The following is a 7,362-nucleotide window of genomic DNA, read 5'->3' as shown; positions in this document are numbered from 1 at the left end:
GGATGCTCTTACCAGTTTCTATTAAGGAAATGCCAAAATCAGTATAAATTTTACTGTTAAAAGGAAAGTGCACAAAATTAGTACCATATAGTAAAATTTAAATTTACGCAACGATATTAATAATAAATTTTTTAATAATTCGATAATTATAATAAAGACGAGTTTGGACTTTTTTAATCCTTTCCTTTATAGAGGTACTAATAGAATAGAACTAGTTCTGTTTGATTCAAATTTTTCTGTCATAGTTGGTTTAAAATTCTCATTTTGACATAATAAATAAATTAATAAAAAACTAACCTCATCACACGCGCTTCGTGCATGCGATGAGGCTTTTTTTTAGCCAAAAAGAAAAAAAAAACTTTGTGTTTTTATTTTTATATATATATTTTATTTTGAGAATTTAATTTATAAGTGGATAAAGCAATTTAAAAATTAACAGAATGTCCTATTTTTTAGACAATATTTTAGTGGGAGTTTGAGTTGATTTTTATCGAATTATCTTTAGTTTTGTATTACTTAAACATAGGAGGCGTGGGTGCATTTTTTGCTTCAAGGTCCAGGGCTAGACCGGTTGGAGCCTAGGCATTTTTGCTTGTCCCACATTGGATAGCCACTGACGTTGGGCCTACATGTGTGGACAAGCAAAAATGCCTAAGGCTCCAACTGGTCTAGCCCGTGGCCTTGAAGCAAAAAATGCACCACAGGAGGTGTATATTTTATATATATATATATATATAATTTTTATTTTGAAAATCTAATTTATAAGTGGATAAAGCAATTTAAAAAAAAATATTTTTTATGTATATAATTTTTATTTTGAAAATATAATTTATAAGTGAATAAATCAATTTGAAAATTAATAGAAGAGATGTCCTATTTTTTAGGCAATATTTTAGTAGGAGTTAAAGTTGCATTTTCACTGGATTATCCTTCAGTTTTGTCTCTACTTAAACATAGAAGTGTGGGGGCATTTTTGAACTAAAAAAAAATGAGGAATCCAAATAGGGAAAACTCCTTAAATAATAGTATATATAATGTGTAAAATTGTGGAACTACTAATAATAAAGAATTAGAAAGTCGATTAGTAGTTTTAAAATTGTGGTTTAAAAGTCAATGTTGTGGTTTAAAAGTCAATGTTGTTAAGAAATATTTGTTTTAAAACTCTCTATATTTAGTCTATCAAAAAAGAAAAAAAAAAAAAACTCTCTATATTTATGAAAAGTAGTTAATATTTGGTTTAAAACTCTTCAGTTTGTTGAGCAGTGGTCAATTTAAAACTGTCATTTTCACATAATAAATAAATAAAAGATTAGTAAGATTGTGAGACTACCAAAATTTTCTGAATTTGCTTAGAAATAGAGATCATTCGTGAGATTAGTTTTTGGTTTTAAAAACCACAGCATACAATTTAGAAACCTTAAACCTTGTCCTCGTGAGTCTGACAAACAGTTTTGGAGGAAGGTTACGGAGCAAGAAGTAGAATTTAATGATGGTGTAGATGCAGTAGTTGACGATCGTATATCTGCATTGCCAGGAATTGTTCTTCAACACATCCTTACATTCCTCCCCATCAAACAAGTCGTTCAATTTATCTACCCTATTGTCCAAGAGTTGGAAACACGTATGGAATACATTCCCAATTCTGATATTTGTTCAAAACTATTTTGAATCAAACTGGGGTTGTTCAGAAAGCAAGAAAAAGCGTCACTTACGCAATTTTGTGGACAATACTTTACAAAGTCACCGAAGGCAGAGAGTACGTGCAAACAACTTTACGCTCGTTAACAAGTTCTTGAACACTAGACGGAAACAGATGTCTCATGTTAACCGCTGGATTAGCTTTGTGCTCGAGAGTGATGTCCAAGAGCTAGATCTTAACTTTGGATGGTTTGGTCGGATGTGTTATCGTTTGCCTCACAGTGTTTTGGTTGCAAAATCAATAACTGTGTTGACATTACTTGGCTGTAGGTTGGAGTCAACTTGTGGTACTAATGTATTATAAACTTACCATCTTTGAAAAAACTCTCTATTTTGTGTTTATGCAGATGATCAAATCATTCAAAATTTACTTTCTGGGTGTCCTGTCATAGGATACATGAAATTTGATCGATGTTCTGGGTTTGAATGTATAAAATTAATTGTCCAATATTCCTAATCTCTTGGCAATTAAGGTACATTGGAATTCAACAATTAGGAAACTTGAGTTGGATTATTCCAACTCAAGCCTTTATCATGCATCTTTAGACCAGATTCTACAATCTGAGCTCAACCTGCTTCCTCATAAAAATTTGAAAGAGTTACATATTCGATTATCAGAAATAACCGAGAAATGGCTATATGAACATCTTTCTGGACTTCCACTCCTTGAGCACTTAATACTATGAGGCTGCTATGATTGGGAAAGAATAGAGATTTCAAGCCATCGTCTCAAAATATTGGAACTATGGCATTGCGAAAGTCCGGTTGAAATCGAGATTGATGCTCCTAAATTATATAGACTCTCATATATGGGTGGTTATATAAAATCCGTTTCCTCAAATGCTTTAGCTTTATCTCATGCTATCTATGATTTTCCAAGAGAGATGGCTTTTTTCTCCTTCAGATGTTGACAAGATTGAGTTCCTCTCAAAGCTGAGTAATTCAACATTATTGGATTGATAATTGAATCGGCTAAGGTATTTATAGATTTATTTATTTGTTTTAATTATTTTCTTATTGATATCTCCCATTCCTTTTTCTTTCTTGTTTTTGTTATTTTATATATCAAACTCTAATATGTTTGTTTCTTTAATTTCTTGATGAAGAATGTGATTATCCCAAAAGAATTGAGAGAAACCCTACCATCACCATCATATAATGTCAATCATTTAAAGCTATCAATATCTATCCTTATTAAGAGATGATATCGGTGAACTTCTAGATAGCTTGCTTTGGATTTCTCCCCTTCCAGACATTTTATCAATGGAATTCAGCAACAACTCAATAACCGATTTTGACCAAATATCTCTCAATGTATTGCATTTATTTATTTAAATATGCTCCTTTGTTTGATTAGTGTTTTTTTTTTTTTTTTTTTTTTTTTTTTAAGAATACTAAATATTTTTAATACACATATAGGGGGAGAGGAAAAAGTCTTAAAGAAACTTACAGTGATGTATATTCAAAAGGGCCTGATTAGTGCTTTGATTCTTCAAACAAAGTTAGTATTATTAAAAAAAAAAACCATTCCTGTCTTTAAAATATGTATATATAATTATAAAAAAACCATTGTTTTTATATGTTTTGCATCCCCTATTAGGTGAGGTTATTTTTGATGTGATTGATATTCTACTTTTACTTGTTAGTAACAAGTAGAAAAGATTTTTAGTGTAGTTCATATATATATATATATATATTTATTTAAAGAGGATTTTTTTTTTTGGTGTAGCTAATAGTTTGGGAAATCCTCATATTTTTGTAGCTGATGCCCATTTTAGGGGGCACGATACAAGTTCATCTTGCAATCCTCTCCCCTTGTAAAAAAGGAAAAAAAAAAAAAGAAAGCATTATATTGAAATCTATGCTCACTAGAGACCTTTTTCTTTTCAAGGAATATTAATTTATCACCGCACATCCTTGGTGCAATGGTTACTCCACAAGTATAAATGCTTATAGGTGTAGGGGGAAAAGGCCGGGGTTCAAGTCTCCAGAAGGTTGCTTCACACACATATACACTTAGATTAGGCTAGAGCAGAATTCTATCTTGTATAAAAAAAAAAAAAGAAAAAAAAGAAAAGGAATATCAATTTAATTGAATATTTTGGTTTTTACGGGCTTTATGAGTTATGAAATCCAAATCAAGTAACCATGTGCTGTGATTGAAGTTACTATAATCAACTTTTTTTTTTCTTGCAAACTTTGTCAAGGAACCCATTCTACCCAAGGATCCCTTACAGTGGGATCCCCCTGCAAATCTGATTTATACGTCCGATATAAAGAGTCCGACATTTAGGAAATGAGAAGACAACTGGGAATTTTCCAACAACAAAGCTAGAATATCATTGATACGGAAATGTTGGATGAAACAGTACATAAAAAATTTCAACAACAACAATCCCTAAAGAAAACGATAGAACTGTGCATAATGAAGGAGGCGGCAGACTACAAAAGAGAGCTCAAGAAGCTCAAGACAGTAACACTTAATGTTGAAATGGTGGAGTCACACGTCAAGGCTCATTGGAAGGAAGGGATGAGTTTGGAGACAAAGAAGGAATTTTTAAGGATTCCAATCGAAAAGCTCAAGCTTCACTTTGCTATAGAGGAATTGGCCTTGACGGTTATAAAAGTGGAGATGGAGAGGATCAAGGCCATGAAAAATTGGAATTCTAATTCAGAATGCTATTGTTGTAAAAAGTGGTTTCCTGACTAACTTGAATAGAAATCACATCGACTGTAAGCATTTCGAGGCTTTCTCCAATGAATTAGCACTACAAAAAATTGGATTTACACGAAACACCACTAAAAGTCATAAAAACGCCACTATAGGTCCCTTTGGGCTATAGTGGTGGTTATGAATGTCACTATTGTACTGTAATTATAGACCTATAGGGTCCGTTTGGATAGCACTTATTGTTGCTGAAAGTTGTTAAAAACTAATTGTTGCTGAAAACATTGTAGCAAAATAATTTTTAAATGTGTGAATAATATTGTGGAACCCACTTTTAATATTAAATATTGCGTGAACATTGCGTGAACAGTGCACGCACAGTGTATTTTGTCCCCCAAAGTCAACAAGTGCAAAAAAAAAAAAAAAAAAAAAAAAAAAAAAAAAAAAAAAAGAGAAAACGCAGTTTCAGAAACGCACCGCAGCTTAACGCGGAATCCAAACCCAGGCATAGTGGCTTTTATAAAACATTGCTATAGGCTGAATTTGATTTGATTTGATTTTTTTTGGTTAAATAGGCTATAGTAGTGTTTTCAAATGCCGCTATAGGTCCATACCCTATAGTGGCATTTTTAAATGCTACTATAGACCCTTATATATATATTTTTTTATAAAAAATTGGCTATAGTAGTGTTTCAAAACGCCACTATAGCCAACAAATCTTTAAAATTAAAATTTATGAAACATAAAAGTAAATGCTTTCAAATTTCAAAAATTAAAATTAAAATTAAAATTTTAATTAAATTAAGAAATACAAAACATAATTAAAATAGAAAACAAAAACAAAATTCAAACACAAATGTAGAAAATTCATAATTAAACACAACATGCTCACAATACAAACATAACATGCTCCAAAACAAAAGAACACAAACCCATAAAATCTCATCTCCTTCAACGAATCCAACCCAAATCCAATACCAAATTCATTCAAGGAACACAGAAGCTCAAGCTTAGAAACACAAAAGCCCAAGCTCAAGAACACAAACCTAGATTTAAAAATAAGCACAAGATCAGATACACAATAGCACAAATCCAAGAACACAAACCCAAATTTAAACATAAGCACAAGATCATACACAATAGCACAACATGGTATCTAACTCACACACACACTAACATACATCTAACTCACACACACTAGCATACATCTAGCAATCAACATGGTATCAAACATCCCTAACCATACATCTATCATGCTCACAAACAAATCCTACCATACATCTAACCATGCATATCACCTCATCACAAACCCTAACATTCATCTAACATGGCATAACATATCATCTTTAACAAGGCAGCACATGTATCATCAAATCAGAGCAAAAATATAGCAATCATATCATGTTATATCATCATTAGAAGCATTGCATGTACACTTTGGAAATACTCAACAAAACAAGCATGTTCATCTCTACCACAAATGCATGAACATTACCAATGCATGACTTGCCTTTACTTACCTTGTAGCAACTCAGCACCTATGGCATCATGCATGAGCATGTGAATGGATGATCCTAGCATCAAAGCAATAAAACACAAGATAAAACCTAATTTTAACATATGATAGCAAACCAAGCAATTAAACATGTGAAACATAGGCATTGAAAGCATCAAAGCATGGGAAATCGAAGCTAAACAAACAAACATGTGAAAGCAGGAACCAAAAAAAAAAAAAAAAAATTTAGGGTTTCTAGGTAGTGGCTTGCGCACGCAAGAAAAAGCTAGTGTATGCATAATTAAGCTTGTGTACATAAGCAAGATTATGCGTAAGCAGGTTCTTGCTCAGAAACCCTAAAAACACAAAAAACAGGGCAGAACCTCAAAACAGGAATTCTAACAACCTAACATGCATTTAAAACACACAAACATACAAACCTAAGCTAGATAAACATGTTAAAGCATATAAAAACAAGAAAACAAGACAAAAAAAAAAAGATTTGAAAGAAAAAAGAAAGAAAGAAAGAAAGAAAAAGAAAAGTTTAGATTAGATACTTTAAAGAAAAGCTCTTCAAGCTTGATTTTTGACTGTTCCCCTCAGTTAAATCTATTCACAAACCAATAAGAAAGTGATTATTAAAGATTGAACTCGAAGATCAAGGCCTGAAAAGGCCCTAATCAAAAGAAAATTGACTTGAGGGTGTTTTGTGAAAAACTCCCTTTTGATTCATTATTTCTAGTGAATCTTAGTGTTTTCCCATGAGATTTCTGTGTGTTTGAAAATATACCATGTAAGGCTTTTTATAATGTGAAAAAAAGGGCTTGGCACAATCCCCAAACGATGTGAGATTCATTCCAAACCTCAAAATAAATGCAAAAAACTTACATTGTGTAACTTTCTAAAAATCGCTATGCGTGCACAAGATCAAGCTTACACACGGATGCAAAAAGCCGCGTACGTAGGCTGATTCATGCATACGAATAACGAGGGTTTCCTTTGGCCTTATTTTTCAAAATTTGATTTATTTTGCTCATTAAAAGTTATATTTTTCATTTTAACATTTCTCAAGTCAATTTAAACTTCTGATTGGGCCTTAAACCAATCTTGGGTCTTAGAATTCAGCATCATTGGGGAATTCAGCCTTAAGTCGTAAGGGGTACAAAATGCAGTGTTTATAACCATAGTAATTAAAACTGTCTTTTTTTTTTTTTTTTTTTTTCAATAAAAAACCTTTTTTTTGGTACTGACCAACCAATGGGGGTACATCACCTCTACAACTAAACCTACAATAGAGAAACTCATTGCCTACACAACTCCTCGTTGTCACACAACATACAATCATTGCATTTATGATCCCTATATTTCTCTCCTTCGTACAAATGAAGTATGAAAACTGTTAGGTTCTAAAGATTTAGGGTTAAATGTTTAGAGTTCTAATTTGTTTATGTTAGCAAACTGAGAACAAAAACATGTCTAGAATAGGTGTTAGAAATTTCTC

This window comes from Quercus suber, unplaced genomic scaffold, assembly GCF_002906115.3.
Source record: "Quercus suber isolate HL8 unplaced genomic scaffold, Cork oak 2.0 scaffold_406, whole genome shotgun sequence".
Taxonomy (NCBI): Eukaryota; Viridiplantae; Streptophyta; class Magnoliopsida; order Fagales; family Fagaceae; genus Quercus; species Quercus suber.
Note: the sequence above shows the minus strand (reverse complement) of the source record.